Raw genomic sequence first — 21,774 nt, forward strand, 5'->3', positions numbered from 1 at the left:
TCCATAAATATAGGACTGAAGTTTTTGCGGTGCCCGTAGTAGTCTTTAGGTGCTTCACCCCACAGCACTCCCACAGACAAGCCAGAAGGTCTGACATGAAATTGGCACCTCTGTCCGTCAGTATTTATCTCAGGAAACCTACTCTGCTGTAAATATCTAACAAAGCATTTGCCCCCTTCTCTGTCTTGATGGAGGACAGAGCCACCACCTCAGGGTATCTAGTAGCATAATCTACTACCACTAGGATATATTGCTTTCCTGTGGAACTTGGGGTACCCAGAGGCTCCACAATATCCATGGTTGCCCTCTGAAATGGCTCCTCAGTCACAGGCAAAGGCATCAAAGGAGCTTTGATCTTGCCCCCTCCCTTGCCTACTTTTTGGCACTGCTCACAGGTTCTGCAGTACCATGTTACATCTCTTGCAATCCCAGGCCAATAAAAGTTATGCATAATACGTCTCTTGGTACACTTTATGGGCATATGACATGCGAAAGAAATATCATAGGCTGTGGCTAGAAGTGCCAGATGGTAGGCTCTGGGAACTACCAACTGGTGTATTACCTCACCCTCTAGCCCTCCCTCAAGGGTCCACTCTGTATACAGTAACCTTTTGTTCCAGTATACAGGCTCCCCTTTTTCTTAAGAATCAAGTGCCTCCTTAGTTGCCTTCCTCAAACCTTGTAATGTAGGGTCTAGTAACTGGTAAAATTCAAAAGAACGAGCCAGCACGTAAGAATTGCTCGTTGACAAAAAGGTTTATTTAACAAACATACTACATATAATGGCAAAATAGGGTCTAGTAACTGAGCCTATCTCATCTCAACTGTTGTGACCCTTTTCAGCTCCCCTTACACAGAATGCCTGGTATCTTCTGACAGCGGTGCCTCACTGTCAGCCTGGGTACTACCACTCACTTCTGCCTTTGCAGTCACTCTGTCTGAAGGAACATTAGTACCAATCAGCAGCTGTGGCTAACCTTCAGGATCTCTGCTACAGGGTAGCTTCCTCCCTGAAATAAACACATCACCAGCCCCAGCTTCAGGTGTGGGGTCTGCCTGGGTCTCTCCCAGGCTACCAGACCCACTTGCCTGTCTCCAAGCCTGACTGCATGCACACTAGGTACTGCATTATCAAAATCATTCCCTATCAAGACATCTGCAGGGATATCCTCAAACACACCTAATTCCTTGCTTCCTTTTCCACCCTTCCAGTCAAGGTGAAGCCTGGCCAAAGGTATTTGGAATGGGGTTCCTCCTTAATCTCTGACTAGAGTGGACTGCCCAAGCAAGTACTGCTCCTCTTTAGCCACTGCAGGCTTCACAATGGCTATGTCAGAGGCTGTGTCTCTCTTGCCAGTGGCCTGTTTTCCATTTAAGGAACTTCTTATTCTTATATGTGACATAGGGTTTCTTTCTTACTATATCCTTTATATGGTCATTTATTGTCAAATGGACTTGACAACAGCACATATCTGTTCTATGTCACTGGCATAAGACAATGTTAAAGGAACAGATCTACTGTACGAGCCTCTAAATTTACACTATTAATGGTATTGCCAAGTCCTTTACTGTAATTGTCAGAGAAATATGGTTTGACAATATTTAATCTCAAATGTTGTACTTCTTCACACATTTCTTCTACCTCTTTATGTTTATAGTCCCTATTTCTGAAATATTTTTGTAAAGAGGTCAGATCTCCGGTAAAGCCCTCATCTGAATTATTTAAATGTGATATCCTCATTCCCTGACATCTAAGAGTGTTTCTATAAATATAAAGTGTATGCATACTACTATGTTGGAGAACTGTATTCTTCCTACATGATTTCCTATATAGAATAGTTGTAAGCACACCTTCACTGTTCTTACATATGGTGACATTTAAAAATGCAATCTGTTCACTGGAATAATTACTAGTAAATCTCAAAAAAGGCATTGTAGAATGTAAATAGGAAACAAAACGTCTCCGCTGTCCTTCGTTTCCTTTCTATAACAAATATATGTCATCAACAAACCTTTTATAAAATATAACACAATTAATATATTCATTATCCCTTAAAACATATTGATGTTCCTGGAAAGCTAAAACCATATTGGCATAGCTATTGGGATAAGAAGTAACCATAGCTATGCCAGTCTTCTGAATATAATGCCCACTATCAAGCATAAAAATATTGTTCTCTAGGACAACTTCCAAAATAAACAAATCAAATCTATGTGTTTGATGTCATATTCACTGTTTATCACAAGAAAATGTTTAGTTGTGTCAATCCCATCAAAATTAAGGATATTTGTAAGGAGTGATTCCTCATCCAATGTTACCATCAATCACTCAAATCAACATAATTTTCTTACAAAAGCATACAGATCTTTTAAAAATTGCTTTGTGTCCCTCAGAACAATGCTCACCCCATCTAAAACATTGCATAGCTGTTTATCAACATAAAATGGAACAGGATTATGTCACTCACACTCCCTGAAACAATCAGTCTAAATGGTGAACACTGAATGTTTTTGTATATCTTAGGTAGTCCTTGAAAAGCGGGTGTAACAGGATGACAATAAGATAACATGAAAATTCCACAGTTTATCAAGAAATTATCTATACAGAATCAAATGCCAAAAAGTATCAATGTAACTACCAGAGATCCGTTTATATACAGTCTCATCAGATAACATAGCATAGATGGAATTTTTATAGAACTGATGGTCCATAACAACAACCGCACCCCCCCCCCCTTATCAGCAGGTTTTTATCATCAGGGTAGCATCATTCTGCAAATCCTTAAGTGCTTGTCTCTCACCCTCTTTCAAGTTAAAAAAAATTATTTTCAAAGCACCAGGCACTAAAAATAAATTAAACAAGCCCTGCTCACATTTTCTGCAGAATAATTCTTACACTGGATCCAATACAGGTTGTAAAACACTAGGTTTTCTAAAAGAATGACCTGTATCTTGTGGAAAAAGCATTCTTAGCATAACATTTCTGCTAAATAACCTCAGATTAATGACCACATCACAGAAATCAGAAGATTGTGCCGGTGTGAATGTGAGACCATGTTCAACTAGAGAAACTTGTATTTCATTTAAAGTTTTACTCGATATATTAAAAATTACGGACTCGACATTCTTCTCTAAATCCGCTTCACAGTTGTAGACTGTGACTCCTCTAATTGTTGTCATCTCTGCTTTCTCCCTCATCTTTCCCTTAAATCCTTCCCTAACTTTCCTTCTCAAAAAAAAAAAAAAAAATATATATATATATATATATATATATATATACACACACACACACACACACACACACACACACACACACACACACACACACACACACACACACACAAAACATACTGTTGTTCAGTTTCACCTGTTTGACCAGTAATGGTAAGCACAGCTCGGAAAAAAACTGTTGAGGGGCATGAATTTTCTTTCTAACATCTGGTTGCTGTACATTCGATGTCCCACCCGCTTGTTAACCCATCAAAAGGGGTGTTTGTGGAGGTGTGCGAAAAGAGTCATTCATGCTGGTAATAGTTTAAGTGGCTTGTTCTGCACTTCCTGCTTTCTCCGACTCCTTGTCTAAATCCAACACAACCTCAGGTTTGTTGTCAATATCATTAGATTTAGGCCAAGTAAAAACATGGGCATGTTTAAAATCTGATATGTCACATCCTAATTTCTTAGTTTTCTGTGCCTTGAGGCGAGTCTCATAGGCTGTTACATTATCAATAACCTCATCAAGGGCTATGAGACATGCCTCCGTAGAGGGACATGCTGCTTCTTGAGTTCAGTGCTGTTTAACAGTTCACTTTCATGAGGTCTGAAAAAATCAATTAACAGACGTATATAATTAAAACTGTGTTCAGGATTCATTTGCTGCCATTTGGATAACAAATCAGTGTATAGCTCACCAAAGGTCAGCATTTTAACAATCCTCAGTCCTCTTGGTATAACACGGTGAAACAGATATGCCTCCAAATGTAAGCACTGCTACTGCAAGCACTTCAACTTATATAGATTGTTTTCCAATCCTTCCAAAACCTCTCTGGATGCAGCACTGTCCAAGGATGATGAACTTGACAATGAGTCTGTGCCCATATGGCAATATGATAGAAGAATCTTTAAATGCTTCAACTTTAACAAGCAATTTATAGAGTAAACTTCGTTAATACCTAGGGCTTTTACTGCATTAAGTAACAATTGCCATTTAAGCTCACATTTATTAAGATGTTCACTAATAGCAAAGCCCCTTTGATCCCTACCGACCTGCTCAACCACACTAAATAAAAATTTAGAGATTTGAGTGTTTATAATATTTATATTTTTATTTTCTTTATAGTTGTATATTTGTATGGTGTTTATTTAGGGATTTTTTATTTTGATGTGGTCCTTTAAGGGGCCTTTTAGAATTTTATGATGTTCAGTATGATTGGTGAAACTATGTTTAGAAGGGGTATTTAAATGTTGGTTGTGTAATGTTTGTTATTCTGAAGAAGTTTCTTATTTTAAGAGACGAAAGAACTTAATATTAAAGCATCTTGCTGAACAGCTGTACTGGTTCGTTGTCTGCTCATTTGGTTCACCACTGAAGGGATTTACAGTTTTTGAGACATCCTAGCATAGAGCCATAATATTATATATGTAGGTAGTAATCTGCCATAAACCCCTGCATATTTCTTGCTTGTCTATTATACACCTGTGTTATAATCTTACAGGTGATACCTGTTATATGTATAAGTAATGACTTTTTCTCTCTCTCCCATGCCTCCCTTTGTCACTATCCTTTGTTTTATTGTTTTGTAAACCTTTTATTTTTTTCTTTGTTGTTTTATTTTTCTTCATTTATCTTGGCATTTTCTACAGCATTCACTAAAGCAGTACCAGTGGCACAGCCCACATCACCAGTCTCTGCCTTCCCTTGTGTCCACTCTATCTGGCTCCAGCCTGCCTCCCCATTATGCATTGTGGACAGCAGGCAGAAGGCCTCTGCTGTGGTCTCTGGTAGTTGCTTACTGGAGGAGAGTGCATTGTTCTCCCTAGTAGCACTTCCAGGCATGCACAATTTTTCAAGTAGAGGGAGCTGGTTAAGGTGATGAGGGAGCTGATTGTCCAGTGGATGGAAGCCTTCATTGGTTACTTGGAGAAGGTCCTCATGTGTCTTTCAGAGTCACACCACTGCGTGTCTCTGCTTTCACCACCTCAGGCAAGGTCCAATAGGGAGGGTGATCAGTATGCTGACTAACCTTTCCCTTGGTATTGCACAGGCAGTGCAGTTCGGAAGGGTATGCCCATATCTTGCTGTTTCCCTTCCTTGTGTGTCTTTGACGTTCCCTAATTGTTGTCTAAATCTCCTCCTCATCACTCTCCTCCCTTTGTTCATGTGGCTATAATTCCAGCATCCCCCCCCAAAGTATGTCAGCACTTCTCTCACAGGTCTTTGTTTCTGCTTTATGTTTCTTCATGTGACCCTGCTTGTAGACCTCACTCTCTTTCCATCCCTCATCTTTCCCTTAAATCCTTCCCTAACTTTCCTTATAAAAAAAATATATATACAACACACACACACACACACACACACACACACACACACACACATATACACACACACTTCTTCCCCTCCTCACTCCCAGTATTATCTTCCCTGTTTTCCTTATGTGTGCTCCTCTGCTTGATGCTCCATTTTTCCTACTTTCCTATATACTAATTTCCATCCATTTTAGTGGTCAAAAACAAAAGAGACATTTGTTGTCGACCCTTTAATGAGGCTAACAGACTTTCCTCTACTGTTGTAACATAGTGCATGTGAAGGAGCTTAGGTTCATACATATCAGTTGCTTTCCTGTTATTTTCCGCATCATTCCTAACCTCAATTGAGATATTCTGTCTTTCTGCATAGGGCCTATCAATACCATGGGCAGGTTTTCTAATTAACAGCAGCATGAGTAATGAAATTCCACCGGTGTAACTGATAATTATCTTTGGGTCACATTGCACTGTCAGTTATACATTGGGAAAACATATAGCAATTGTGCTAAGCATGTTTCTGAATCCCAGGAATGTAGGTAAACTGGTCAGATGTAAAACAGCTTGAGTTTAGGAACGAAACACCTAGCTCACTTAATCAAATAAATGTTATTTTTGTGTCAGTACTAGCAGTGAGTGACGTACTGTTCATCAATGCATGTCTTGCATTTGGACATGACAAATGCTTTTGGATTAGTAAGGTATAAGTTGTTGATAACAATCAGCACATTGGATTGGTTGAGTTGATTATACCATAGCATAGCCACACGAGAAAGCATAAAATATGTGAATGAAAGGTATGACATTATGCAGTATAGAAATAATGATTAGCAAACTGAGCATACCTGAAGGCTCTTCACTGGGAGTCCTTTTGTTTACCATTTACAGATCATGTAATAAAGAAGGAAGGCCTACGAGATGATATAAAACTTGAACAAATACTAAGTAATGTAAGAAACAAGATAGAGAAAATGGAGACACCGTAAAGCACATTGGAAGCAATTAGGACTATTTTAGAACTTATTCAAAATTAGGAATATTACCCTTTCATCCTGAAACTAAAAGGTAGTGGTTTTGACCGCACATGTTGATGTTACAGGAAGTTTAAGTAAATGGGTAGAAATCAAGATAGAATTTTATAGTACCATTTTCAGGTGATACATGTGATGTCTTGGATTTAAAAATGTAAAACAGATTATGTATTTCATTAGAGACATAGAATTTAGAACTGTCTACATTTAGTTATATGAAATCATTATAGTTGTTTACTCACGGCTTCATTCAGAAGTTGTATTACATCATCATGGAACTGAACTGCCTGAATATTGTGCAGCTTGTTTCAAAAGGAATGATTGATTCACTTTGTTTCTGAAATATCTCTAACCATTAATGAGTGTACTTAAGTAATGATACCGCTGTCCTATTTTTCCTCCTTTTTGTCTGAAATGTTACTTGGACTTTGAGAAATTCTAATTGGCAGAGGCAGCTATATTGAAAAGCTTGGAAGATAGATTTCTACTTTGTTTACATCCTGAATCTTAAGTCATCAACTGTAAGTACTTGAAAATAACTACAGATATAGTAACATATTTTTCTGTCGTTAGATTATCATACATGAAATAATTTTATTTTCCTTTCTTTATGAAACTAAAATGCTGTTCTTTATGTGTAATCAGATACTTTTCTAAAAGTGAATACTTTTCATTTGTTCATTTGACAGAGATTGTGGCTGATGTCTTATTTGCCTAGAGAATGGCACCCTCACAGCATTAGTATGCTTGTATATCAGTTATTTTGAAAATAAATGAATGTTTGGCCTTCGGCTACCATAATGTAATATTGGACAGGTGATTAAAATGGTGATCAGTAATTTAGGTTATGCTATCAGATCAGCAAGCAGTTGGATTGGTGGCAGTGTACCATAAATACAGGTAAGGGTACTGTCACTGAAGAGGTATCAGAAGTTCCTCCTGAGAGATAGTAAAGCATGTATGTTATAAAATCAGTTTGGTTAAGTTTCCATTACTATTGGAAAGTCGTCACTGGAAGGCACTGGGTCTAGATGATAATACAAAGGAGGGTAACATTCTGGGGAGTCAGTGACCTTATTGTTCTGAAGCTGACAGTGCACATTTTAAATGAGCATGACAGATGTTTGTCATAATCCAAAGCAATAAAACATATTTGTTGTAAACCCAAGGTAGATTTGGATTCCATCCTCTCATCATTTAAAGAAAACCTACAGTCTCACCTACCTAAGTCAAATAAATCTACTTGCTTTAAGGATAATGGGTAAACTGGCAGCATTCTACATGCTTCTTATTTCTCAAAACATTACTTAAACCTTTTTACGATGTATTATTCATTGCATTATTTATATCATAATGATATGTATTACTTGATGTATTTTTAAAAAATGTTATATATATTACTTGCTGTATTTTTAAAATTGTTTGTTAAACTTTATGCTTTCTATTTTCAATGAATGTCCATGTTACTGTAAAACTTTTTTACTGTATGTATATTATTACTGTCTGTTGACTTCAGTCATGGCTGAAAAGGGTCCTTGGACCAGCTCTCTTATTTGGTTAAGAGACATTAAATAACTCTGCTTGAACAGCAAATATATTTTCTGTATATATGTAAGTAACTCTTCAGCTGTTTGTTCCTTTATTACTGATTACTGTTCTTCACTTTGTGCACAACTTACACATTTTGATTAACCTCAATTATTTAAATTCTGCAGTGTATGCAATGACTGTTCATGTATACATCCATCCATCAACAACTCCTTTTCCCATTTTTGCACATAGGGTCGGGGTGTCACTTCAACAGGGGCAATCATCTAGAGGCAAGACTCACACTGCTATCTGTTTAAAATATGTACATCTTATATATTCTTATTAATCCTGTACTGGATGGATGGCTTCATATGTAAAGTTTATATCTGTTTTTAGTTCTAAACTAAATGGATGTCTTATTTTCCCTGTATGTATTTGTGTATCTGCCTTTTGCCTGGGTCATGGCTGAAAAGGGTCTTTGGACCAGTTTGATTACCTGGTTAACAAATTGAAATAAATAAATAGTGGAGGGACTAAAGGCCTGTATTCCTGTCCGTAGCAACCATGTCATGGAACAGATTGAGAATAATTGTCTGAGATTCATAAAGGAGCAGTGCAAAATAATGTTTGAAATGGCCATAACCAAATGTGGGGAATTTAAAGCCACCAACATGTAGAAGCACAATGATCAAAACTATGCAGTATACAGCACATGCAAATAATTACAGATTACATAATGACATGTAAATGAGAAAACCCATGCAGATGAGCAACATAGAATACTCAAATGCTGGAGAACAAGATGACAGCTGATTCAGAGACATATGCAATGTCAGTCCTGCATGCCAATACCCACCCATTTTGAATACCAAGATTTATGGAGAACATGATTGGAGGCATGTAAGGCACAGCAGCATCAGTAGCTCAACAACATGTTTTTAGTTGCCATTGGAGTAAGTGCTGGTAATGCTTTTCACTGCAGCTGCCCACAATAGTTAGAAAGATAAAGGGAGCAACTCACACACCAGAGTCTTACAGACTAACACATTATTGATCAAGTCAGAAGAGACAAGGATGCATTATTGGACCTAGTCAAACTGTGTAGCCACAAGCAGAATCAAAGGGCAAGCTTGCTATGCCTATTTCTGTGGACATAAAAGATATGTGTAGCAGTGACCAACCCAACCACAAAGACTTTCTAGTGACCTACAGTGGAATACATTAGGTATATCATAGGCATCCACTTTGTGAATGTTTAAATAATTCCTCAACATTATTGTATAACATGTAAAGGAGCATATCTGCTTCTCAAGGGTAACAGAAGAATGAATCAACACCATGCCTGTAATCTATAAGATTGCACACTTCCCTGATGTCTTGGGTACCATGAATTGCACTCATATTGCTGTTAAGGCACCACTTGGTCTAGACGTACAAAGATGAGAAAATTGGAAGGGCTACTACTCTCTGAACCACTCAGAGCATTATCTATAATGTGTCTGACACCACCCAGGTAGTTCAAATAATTCACATATTTGGTATCTGTCTGACCTATACCAAAGATTCCTGTGAGGGGGACTTCCCAAGGGGCCACCTGGTCAGTAAGTACTCATACATTGCAGACAGACTGGACTGTATATTACATAACACTATTATGCATGCTGGAAGCAGGTCACATATAATGTGGTGTTTTGGGTTGTAGCTTTTGTCAGATATGCCCTAGAGCTATGGGGTGATGGCCCCTCCCTGTTAAAAACCCATATGCTGTGGAGGAAATAACATACAACACAATCAAGGCCAAACCCAAAACATCTTGAAACATCAATTTGGACTTCTGAAGGAGAGATTGCACTATTTAATCACATCCAGTGTGACAAAACAGTATAGTCCTGAGATATGCAGCAAAATATTTGCTGAGTGTGCCAAGGCATGAACAGGTACAGTACAGTGCAGCAGTGGCAAAGCAGTGGCATTTGGTACACAACTATGGACCATGACACAGGCAGTACAGAAAAATATGATGCATGTTGTGGCGGATTCAGGCTATGCAAGGTAGAGCAGGGTCTGGCCACAGTGTCCATCTGATCTCAACATCCCCACACAGGTTAGGAGGTGAAGAGGACAGTCATTGTCACCTGGACAGTTGGTGGTGGGAAAAAGTGACAGTTGACTGTAACACAAGAGTGTGGGATAGGAGCATGGGAGATGACCCTATTCCACATTGTAGGATAGAGTCATGGAAGATGAGCTTGGTAGCTTCATACTCTGTGATTGTGGGTTCAGTGTGATCACATTTTCCATTTACAGTGTTGGGTTACTTCTGTGTGAAAATTCTTTGCATCCACTGTTCTCTGTCAGCAATTATATCCTTCAATGAGAGGGTTAGGGTGCCACTACATAATTAGTGCCAGTACCCACCATGCTGTCTGACCCTGTCTGTGCTGGATCTGTCTTGCGGCTGGAATAGGGTAGAACTACAAGACCTTGCTGGGACATCCTGCGGAGGCAATCCATGGGTAGAGCCTGACACATGCCACTGTCCACCAACAGGTGTGCCATGCCATGTGCCAGCACGTGACATCAGTAGTGTGATCTGTTGTCTTTTTCATGTGCCTTAACTGTTGGGTAAATTGTATTCGATTGAATCTAAGACTGGCAACTTTTAAACTCTTGGATCCAGAGCTCAGGCTCTTCCCCCTACCCATAATTTTCTACTGTCCTCACAGCTGCTCAGATCTCATTTGCCGCTAATTAGATTCAGACTCAGTCCCTGGAGTCAGTGCATTAGATAATCTTTTTGGCAACATAAGTGTAATTTTTTCTGTCTTTAGTGAATTGTAGTAGTTTTAGTGGTAATTTCTTCCACTAGGACTTGTTTCATTTTCTAGTTTACCCCTTTTCACTTTTTAACTTTATTGCAGTTTTTTCTTTCCCACCTTCCCTTCCCTCTACTCAAATAAAAAGTTATTTAGATAGTAGTTGCAGTGCTAGTTATACCTTTGCAAATTATTGGTGTTGCTATTATTACTAACAACCACTACAGCAGAACTTGGATAATTTTTTTTTCCTTACGTATTTCAAATTGGGTTTAAAGTGCATGTGTGTTTTGTTAGCTTGCTTTTCTTTTTTGTTCACAGTATTGGAAGAATCTCATAATGTTTGTCAAGGTTTTGGAGTTTAAAAAGTGTACCACTTGTGGGCAAAATATCCCCCTCCCCAGGATCCTCATTTTCAGGTCATCTGCTGCCTGAGGGCATCTATTGCATCTTGATGAGGATTGCTGTGTTCTTTTGGGGCAAGGGCCCTCACTGATCATTGCAATAAGCTTGTGTTGAAGGGCCTTCTCCCTGCTACAGGAGAAGAATTGACCCCCTCTGCTTCTGGATCCCCCCATAAGCAAGAAGTTTGGGGATGGGCCAAAAGCAGTTAAGGAAAATGACAAGGATAAAGATGAAGACAAACAAAAGGAGAAGGACAAAGAAAAAGAAAAATGCAAGTCAAAAAAGGGATCTCCTGACCCTTCAAGACCTTCTGCTTCAACTATTAAGGTTCAGAGATAATTGGATATGATTCCTCTCTCAGAACCGATAAGGATCCAGTCGCCCACTCCTCCTCCATGATTTTCTACAGAGCCAGCTAGCCCTCATGTTCTATTCACCCTTTCTTCTCCTGGCCCCCTTCAGCAGCCTCTTACTTCATGTTTATGTGGTCATCAAGGAGTCTTTCAGAAGTTGACATTGACAGGATGATAGGGAAGTTTCTGAGGACTCAGATCCATCAGGGACTCCTCCATTCACCTTCCATATGGAAGAGCAGGTCCTGTCGCAACAACCCTTCTTCTAGTTTCTCCTTTTCTGATTTGACCTTTGTATCTGGTGATCAGGGAGCCATGTGTTTCCTGTAGGATGCCTATGTCAGAGCTGGTACCTTGGTTGGCTTAATCTCCAACAGTATTTATTACCTGATCAATTCCAAGAGCATTGGATCTCGAGAGGTCTCGGAACCAAGAGGCTGGCATGGGTCATGGCATCAGGGTTGATTCTGAGAATTTAAGATCCATGCTCCCCTCAGGGGCATTGGTTCTGGACAGCTCAGCCCCAGTGTATGCCTCATAGCTGAGGTAGATCCCTGTTTCAGGTTTTCTTGATCCCAGGTGTCCTTCTTATGATTATTCGTCGACTTCAGCCTTTAAAAAATTTGAAGGGTTTCTGTCTAGGACTAGAGAAAAGGTCTCCCACTCACACTTGGCTCCACTGATTCGGTCTGGCTTCAGTCTCCTCTTCATTTCATTCTGTGCAACCAGGACAGCCAGTTCCCTTAAGTCTTGAGGAAACATGTGAGGTGAGTTCCATTTCAGCTTCTAAGCTTTCCAAGCAGTCCAGCACCATGGAGGGGCATAGGAAGTATTCTTGCAGGAAGACGTACCTGGACTCCTCCGAGTCCCTCACTAAAGGTACTGACTATGAAGAAGGACAGGGTTCCCCAAGATCATCTTTGAAAGACATCTCCATTGGAGACATACTGGAGCTATTTCAACATCAAGGTAGATAACTCACTGATGCACACACCTGGATGAATCAGTATTCCTTGAGGTTTTCAGAGCTGGCCCATCAACTTCCTGGGTGGTCCCTCCTGCCAACCAGCTCATTATATTGGTTTTGCAGCAGGCATGGAAGGAGCTGGATGTGGTGGAGCCTATACCATAAAAACCTGCAAGTAAGAAAGCCAGCACAAAAGGTGTTTAAGGTGTAACTTTATTAGAAAGTTAACACATAGAGACCAGTTTTGGCATAAATAAAAAGCCTTCCTCAGTGTAACTAAAAATGAAACTAAGCACTCCTTATATGCACACACCCATTTACAACAAAGATAACTCATTGGCTGCTCACAATTGCTCATTCAATCCAGGGGGAATCAAACCCCCTAGTTTAATTATCCATCTTTTTTCTTTATTATTAAGTATATTGTACCAGCCAGATATCGGATATCAATGACCGTAAATCTAAATGATGCTGAAGGATGTGTGACCACATGTTTATATAGTGCATTAGTAAGCTTTTTAAATTTAATGTCACTCATATGCTGACTGATTCTGAACTTCACCGGCCTGGATGTCTGGCCCATATAAAAGGCCAAACATGAACAGGTGGCTAGATATATGACCCAATCAGATGAACAATTAGCAAAAAATTTTATGTCATAAACATAGCTAGTATTATGACTACTGAAGGTTTTTGTCTGCTTGAGCCTATTACAGTGCGCACAATGGCCACAACTATAACCTGAAGGACATCTCCCATTAAGGTGGATTGTTGAAAAGGGGTAACCATCTGGGTTGCGACCTTGTAATGATTAAAGTGGGATGCCAAAGACCTACCCCTCCTGAAACCAAAATGACATTTGTCACCAATAAACGCCCTAATCTTATCATCTGCTTGTAAGATGTTCCAGTTCTGTTGTACAACCTCACAAAAAACATTGTTGTTACGACCATAGGTGGTGATCATTCTGATGGGAGCTAGTTCAAAAGTAGATTTGTCTTTATATCGTAACAGCTCCTGTCTGTCCATACCACTCACCTCCCTGCATGCCATAGTAATCACTCCAGATTTGTATTCACGTTCCTTAAATCTCCTGACCATATCTCTCTTATGATGGTTATGATTGTCACTATCAGAGCAAATGCATTTTATTCTCATGAACTGAGATTGCTGTATATTCTGGATGACATGTGGCAGGTGATGGCTGCTGGCATGTAACAGGGAGTTGTATTCAGGAAATTTGCAGAAAACCTGTGTATCCAAAGACCCATCACTGTTTTTGGTTATGAGAACATCCAAAAAAGTAATATGATTAGGATCTTGTGTACAGGTAAACTCAATACCCCATTTGTTCCCATTGAGGTATTCAACAAATTCCTGTAAATACTCCAAACCCCCTCTCCATACAAGCCAACAGTCATCCAGGTATCATTGCCAGATGTCCATTTCTGGCAAATAGATATTATGTAAGGGATCATATATTAGCTGTTCTATAAAGGCCATAAACAAATCAGCATATATGGGGGCAAAAGATGCCCTCATAGCCATACCCTTGGTTTGCCAGTAGCATTTGTCCTGGTAATAATAAACATTTTTTGTCAGGACATGTTCCGTCATAACCACTAATAATGTGTTAAATCCAGGGGGATATAATTGGGAAACTCCCAACCAGTGTTCCACCGCCAAAAGGCCAGCCCAATGAGGAATGTTGGTATATAAGGAAACTACATCCAATGTGCAAAGAAGCAAATGGGGTTCAACCTGAACATCTGATGTGATTTGCAAAAACTCGGTAGTATCACGGATATGAGATCTCACCAAAGGTAACAAAGGTTTGAGATATTGTGTCAAAAACACGGCCAAAGGTTCCGTCAATGATCCCCTACGTGAAACAATAGGTCTTCCCGGCGGATTTGATAGAGATTTGTGAATTTTAGGTAGGAAGTATAAATGGATCTGCTATAGTTAGATGTTTAGCAGTATTATTGGATATAATCCCCTCATCTACAGCCAATTGGATGAAATCATCAATCTGATGTTTAAATGTGTTGGTAGGGGCCAGTGGCATGGGCATATAATACATATGGTTGTCCAGCTGTCTCCGAGCTTCATTATTATAGGTGTCAAAATCCATGACCGCAATGGCTCCCCCCTTATCCGCTGGTGTAATAACAATATTGGTATTAGACTTGAGTTCTATTAATGCTTCTTGTTGAGTCATGCTAAGATCTTGGTTTCCACAAAAGACAGACTGCACTGGAGCAACAGTCCTGCTGTAGATGCCTTTGCAGTTATGTTTTTGGTGGCCACTAAGAAGGAGCTGTCTGAAAAGTGTTAAACTGTCCACCCCCCCTGACAAAGAAGTCTAGGGCCTTGGACATGTTCAGAAAATGGACTACTGCTTCAGTGATGTTTGGGTCATGTGCACTGAGCTAGTTAGCACACTTAATCACATTGCAGAGAAACTTTATTAAGGAACTGTCCAAATCCCTCTCTGTTGCCTTGCTCACAGAGGCCAGCAAGGTCATGGACTCACAGCTGGCTATCCCACAGTCCATATCAAATGTATCCATGTACCTTTTTTGAATGTGGCTAATGACACTTCCAGAGCATCAGGCTCTGGTATTGCTCTATGTCAATATGCCTGGATGCATCTCTGTGATTTTGCAGAGAACTTCAAGTCATCCTTTTTTGAATGTCCCATATGATAGATCCATTATCTTTGGAGCCACAGTTAAAGAAATGATTACCAGAAGTGAACAAGAGAGTAAAACCTTGTCTGCTGTGGTCATCCATTTTTCCACCCCTCAAAGGACATTCTCCTGCAACCAAAAGTGTGGTACAAGACAATGGTTCTGTAAATCTGAGGGCTTTTCTCATGACACTTTGAGAGATACCTCCTCCCTTGGTACTGGGGGGAGGGGGGCAATTTCAATGGACCTCACCCCTGTGGCAGAGGTGGCTTGCAGAACCAAAGGTTTTGAAACCATTTGCTGACAAACTCTTTCAGTACTCCTGAAAAGTTGCTTGACTGCTGCACTCTGGAGGCATTTGGGGGTGCCTGTCTCTGCAGCCCAAAGTCTGGTTAAATTTCACAAAAGATTCTTGGGTGCAGAAAATCATAACCAGAGGCTACATTATTCCCTTTGTTTTTCTAACCTCAAAAGAAGCAAACTTCCTGATGTTTCACCCAGTCAGAGGAAGGTAGCAGTATTGGAAGTCTTAAAGCTGCTAAATAAATTAATTATCCAGGAGGTTCTATCAAGTCAGCAAGTGTCTGGTGTCTACTTGAGATTCCATTTGGTTTTGAAGAAAAAATGGGACCTCAGGCCTATTCTGAACCAAAGTCATCTGATCCAGTTTGTAAACAGACAAAATTCTGTATGATCATGGTTCAGTCCATTTTACCTCTGTTGAGGAAGGATGACTGGATGTACTCAGTGGAGCTGCAGGATGCCTACTATCACAACAAAATAGTGAGGAAGTCCAGGAGGTTCCCCCATTTTTGGCTGGGAGCCAGCTACTAGCAGTCAGGGAACTGCCCTTTGGTCTCATCACAGCCCCCAGATGTTCCCCAAATGCATAGCAGTGGTTGCAGCATGTCTCCGTATGCCGGTGTTCCAGGTGATCCCATACTTAAATGAGTGGCTCATAACTACTTCCATGAAGGATCTACTTGTTCAAGCCAAGGACTCCTTATCCAGTTATGCTTCCAGTTAGGAATCACAATCAACATGGAGAAATCAGAGTTGACTTTCGTCCAGATGATAGCTTTCATAGGATGCCATTTTGATACCACTTCTCAAATTGCCAAACTCCCAGATTCCAGAGTCTTTTTCCTGTGTCAACAGGTATCCATATTTTTTCACTTACTGGGTTCAATGGCAACTTCTATAACTCTGGTCTATCATTCCAAGTTTTCCATGAGGGTGCTGCAGTGGAATCTCTCTGTCCAATGGTCCATGCTGTATCAACCCATGGAATTCCCAGTCAATCTAATGATGATTTTAAGACAGCATATTTTTTTGGTGGTTAACTTTTCCTCTGTTTCCTGTAGGGTGTCATTTATTTTTCCATCTCCATGACTACAGTTATTATGGGTGGTCCCCTCCTGGAGTGGGTAGTCATTTCAAAGGAAATACAGCCCAAGACACATGGACAGTGTCAGAAGCTAAGCTTCACATGTGTGTACTGAAGATGAGATAAGTCTTCCTAACATTACAGGCCTTTCAGGAAGCGCTCCCCATGGGTATGATCGCAGTTCAGACGGACAATATGTCAGTAGTCTGGTACATCAAAAATGAAGGTGGAACTCAATCATGTCCTTTCTGTTGAGAAGCTATGATGGTGTGGCATTGTCTTCCCAGAAGTCTCTAGTGGCAATGCACAACCTATGTAAGTCCAGTGTATTAGCTGACAAACTGACCAGGTATGTTTTTTTACCTCATGAGCGCTCCCTCGGTCAGTCAGTGGCTACCAAGATCTTCAGCCACTGGAGCCAACCTTGCTGTGATCTTTCTGCTGTCCCTCTCAGGAAGGAGAGTCACCAATGGATGCTGTAACCCACACTTGGACCCACGGTCTACTGTATACTTTTCTGCCATTTCCTCTTCTTCAGAAAGCAAATTGGTATAAGGCAAAAGGCGATCCTCATCTCTCCCTTTTGACCTTGACAGATATGGTTGCCTTTTCTACAAACTCATCTGATGCACCCTCACTGGGTGCTGTATCCCCTTTCACATCTGGTTTCTCATCCATCTGGCCAGCCTTACCCAGACATCAAAGCTATAAAGCTGACCACTTGCTTTCTCCACTCACAGAGACAGACAGAAATTCCAGTCTTTCTTCCGCTGTGCTTCATCTTCTTTCTTCCTTTCAAAAACTCAGCTACTAGAAAAGTCTATAAAAGTAAATGGAAAATATTTTCCATTTGGGCTTCGTCCAAGGGTCTAGATTTTATCTCAGCTCCCATATCTTCTATTTCAAAATTTTGGATGAATCTGATTCATGAAGATGTGAGATTTTCCACCATTGAGATCTACATGACAGCTATTTAAAATTTTCATGTGGGAGAAATCATACTCCTGTTGCTTTCTTGAAGATATCCAAGGCTTATTTACAAGGGGCGTTCCTTCTTAGACCACTGTTGAGATCCTTTCTTCCATTGGGATATTACTATTTTGCTTCAGGCCGTAACCAACTCTCTTTCTGAACCTGTTGCTTCAGTGCGCCTCAAATTTCTTACTTGCAATATGATTTTCTTAGTGGCAGTTACCTCAGCCAAAAGAATCTCAGAACTACAAGCTCTGTAATGCAAGCTGCTGTATCTGATTTTTTGCAAAGATAAGGTTTCATTTTAGACTGATCCTAACTTTTTTCCTGAGGTGGCCTCAGAATCTACCCTAAATCAGGCAAGTAATTTGTCTGTTTTATTTCCTAATTTTTCAAACAAAGGTAACTATACCTTGCATTTGTTGGGCATTCATTTCCAGTTACAATTCTATATACATCACACCAAGAATTACAGGTAATATGACCAACTCTTTCTTCCTTCTCTTTTCTAAGACTAAATTGAGAGATAGTGTTTCCATTGTCACACTATCCGGATGGCTGTCCAATTGTATTTCCCATGTTTACTAGAACAGTTGCAGCTTTCTTTGGTAGAATGCCCATTGATGTCATTTGTGCTGTTGCTATTTGGTCTACTCTTCATACCTTTGTTTCTTATTCCAAGTTGGACCTGCAGTCTAGGCTACAATATTCTGTGAAATAACCTTCCATGAGGCCTCCCTGGGTTTTTAGTAGTAGTGGACTCTGTCCCAGTACTTGAGGTGAACATAAAAGACAACATCACATACAAAAGTAATGTACTTACCATAATGCTAGATCTGTGTTGTTTTCTTCCATCCATTTTAGCCTTCGCTCCTTCAATCGCCCTTCCAAATTGCCACATATATGGCTCCTGATTGACTGTACTGGAGGCTTGTCATTTTTAGTCAGGCACTTTGTCATTGTTTATCTCTGGTATCCTTTGTTTTTTCGTTTGGTATAGGTAAGAATCTTTGGTAAAGGTGGGCAAACTTTATATGAGGAACTGTGAGGACAGAGGGAATTATGGACAGGGGGTGGAGCCTAAGCCCTGGATCCAAGACTCTAAATGTTGCAGGTCTTAAATCTGATATACTCAGTCACTGAGATGGAAGGATGACAACAACATATATCTAATGTTATGCTTAGTATGCAACTTTCATTTTACAGTGATATGTATTCCTTGATGTGATGTCCTATGCATATCCTCTTTGTGTCAGGACACTCCCATGGTCACAGACGCACACCCAGAACAGGTAAACCGAATGTCAGTTATAATGTGTGGCATGGATGCACCTATGGAGGTAACATTTGCCACCACTGACCTCAGTAGTATTATTACCTTATTGGTTTGATACACCAGGACACTGTTCCATTGGAGAATGTCATCATGCATGCTGTATAGCACACTCACCAACTCCACAGTGGTGAGCATAGTAACTGTCTGCACTTGGATCACTGAGCTGAATATTTGTTACTTTATTCTAAGTGTTGCATATTAGGAAGAGTACACAATTCATTAAAGTGCCAGACTCCCCTGTATCTCTCCTTGTGGTGGGTATGCTCATCAAAGTGGTGGTCCCCATATTGAATGCATGGTATGAGGACTGTCCCTCCTGCCAAGAGAGAGTAACACCAAAAACTCCTGCACCTCTGTTAGCTGCTTCAGTGTTGGTGGACCATTCCCCTCTGGTGGTACAGTCCACTGTGATGTCTTGAGATATTTGTTTTGTACCGGCCCTTCTTTGCGCTTGTTGTAGGAGCCTGTTCTGGTTGCTCATAGCATTTACATCATGCCCATGTCCTTCCAACTCTTGTCCCTGACCTGCTGATTTGCATTACCAGTGGCCAGTTGTCACATAGCATGCATAGAGAGGGCCCACAGTAGCACATCAGTCTCCTAACTTGTGAACAACTTCTAGACATTTCTTCCCATGGTGGCCATAGCAGTACCTGTATACCTGCAGATAAAATGCCATTTAGTATATGTGTATATGTTAGGTTAAGCCAGGTGTTTGTGTGCTAATGACCATGGCCTCCCAACTGTATTTACCGCAATATCAGCTGGATTCACCAATTTTACAGTGTCTTCCCCCAGCATATGGTTGTGTTACCATTCAGGTATGTAGAGCCATGGCAATCATCCACCTCATATTCCATGATATCCCATGCATTTTCCTATGGACATGACATCTTTCTGTAGGTATACACAACTTTGCCACACAGCTGTGTAATAGCCTTGCATGTGACATATGAGGGTGTCTGGACACCTGTGTGTCCATACATCTTGACATGTGTGTCCTATGCCACCACTACTGTCTATTCCATGTTTGAGGTGACATAACTGTATATGACCCAGCCTTGGTTGTAAACCCAACAACTACAGAGTGACCCTTCTTCTCCTTAATAGGCATCACAGACATCGCAAAGGTGCAGTAGGTACCTTAACAACCTAGTTATCCTTCCTCATCACTCTAACACTCCATGTCCACAGCATTTTTAATCTAATTTCCCTAAATTTTATTTGTAGGTCTGAAAACAGTCTTGTTGAAGATATCAGCATATCTTTATACTGCAGAAAAATGGGGCATTTAAGATGATAGGAACGTATATCAGTTCAGATAGCACTGATGTCTGTGAATCACTTCCTCTATGCACTGCACTGTCCCCACCTAGCGGCTCAAGCTATGCATAAATAGTTTGGATTGAGTCATATGATATTTATGTTCTGATACCAGATTTTGGACACATTTTGGATCATATAGCACCATGGTGCAGCACTGTGTTGCATGACACATGATTTAGAAACAGGCATTTGTGCGCATTGAGCTACCATAATTGTACCTCAAGTGAACCAGATGATACTGATCATGGCTGCTTTATCCTCCATCAGCTGCAGTGCACCAGCATGGTATGCCAGAAAGAGCAGGCTTTTCCTGTTCTTCCTGAACAGGGACTTTAAAGGGCATCTAATTTGGCATAATGATGGCCTCTTTAAAAAAATCATGCCTGGCTTACCTGGTATGGGTACTATCTGCCATGGGCATCAACTGTATAGTGAAACAACAGAAAATTAACCTCAAGCACTGGCAACGTGACCTGCTCCAGTAATGAGAGGCAAAGGTTCAGGAGACACAGACAGGGATGTACTATCTATCTATCTATCTATCTATCTATCTATCTATCTACCTATCTATCTATCTATCTATCTATCTATCTATCTATCTATCTATATGCCTGGTATTGTTTTATGCCCAGTTATCTCCATTGTCATCAATGTTGTTCATTTGCTTAACAATATGTCATTTGTTTTCCAGCTGTTGAGGAACATCATTTGAATGTGAATGGTTTCTGCAGAAAGCAGAAACAGCAATCCAGAGAGTGGGGTGTGTATATGTTGTATAGCACTCCTGAGTAGAACTGCAGTGGTGTTAATGCCATTTGTATGTCTTATCCTTTTCTTCTGATTGTACTTGTTATATATAGATCTGGCTGAGGCAGAGTATGAAGTGTGGCCACATTTACCTCAGTCTCTGCCAGCTACTGCTGCTGATGCTGGGACATCAGTTTCCTCCGTATCTGCCTTTTAGGAGGAAGCAATGGCTCCTCGGTTGGAGATTATCCAGGAGACTACACTGGTGCCTTCTGAGTCAGCCTGATGGGGCGGGGGGGTGAAGACTTCTTTGCTGAAGGCAGATGGTGTGTGTGTGTCACCTCAGATGGAGGGTGTCACCTGAGATAACCCTAAGGCAAGTGTAGTGGCTGGTGGCTACTAGAGTGTGCAAGAAGTAGGACACCAACACTGCTAACATGGAGCATCTTCTAAAAAAACATGGGGATTCTCTATCAGCAAGCACCAGCCACTGGGCTTTCAGGGGAGCAACTGGTCTATGATATCAGTCATCTAGATGTGTGATGCATGGGTATATTGATTGCTGGTCTGGCCTGACACTCAAACATATCAGCAGCCCACTCTCTCCCCTTCCTGCTCTTATCCTTCCCTTTTGTGTTTTTCCCCATACCTTTTCTTGGATGTATATTCTAAAGCCAAAAGCTCTACA

Source organism: Protopterus annectens, chromosome 2.part1, assembly GCF_019279795.1.
Source record: "Protopterus annectens isolate FY-2018-M chromosome 2.part1, PAN1.0, whole genome shotgun sequence".
NCBI lineage: Eukaryota > Metazoa > Chordata > Ceratodontiformes > Protopteridae > Protopterus > Protopterus annectens.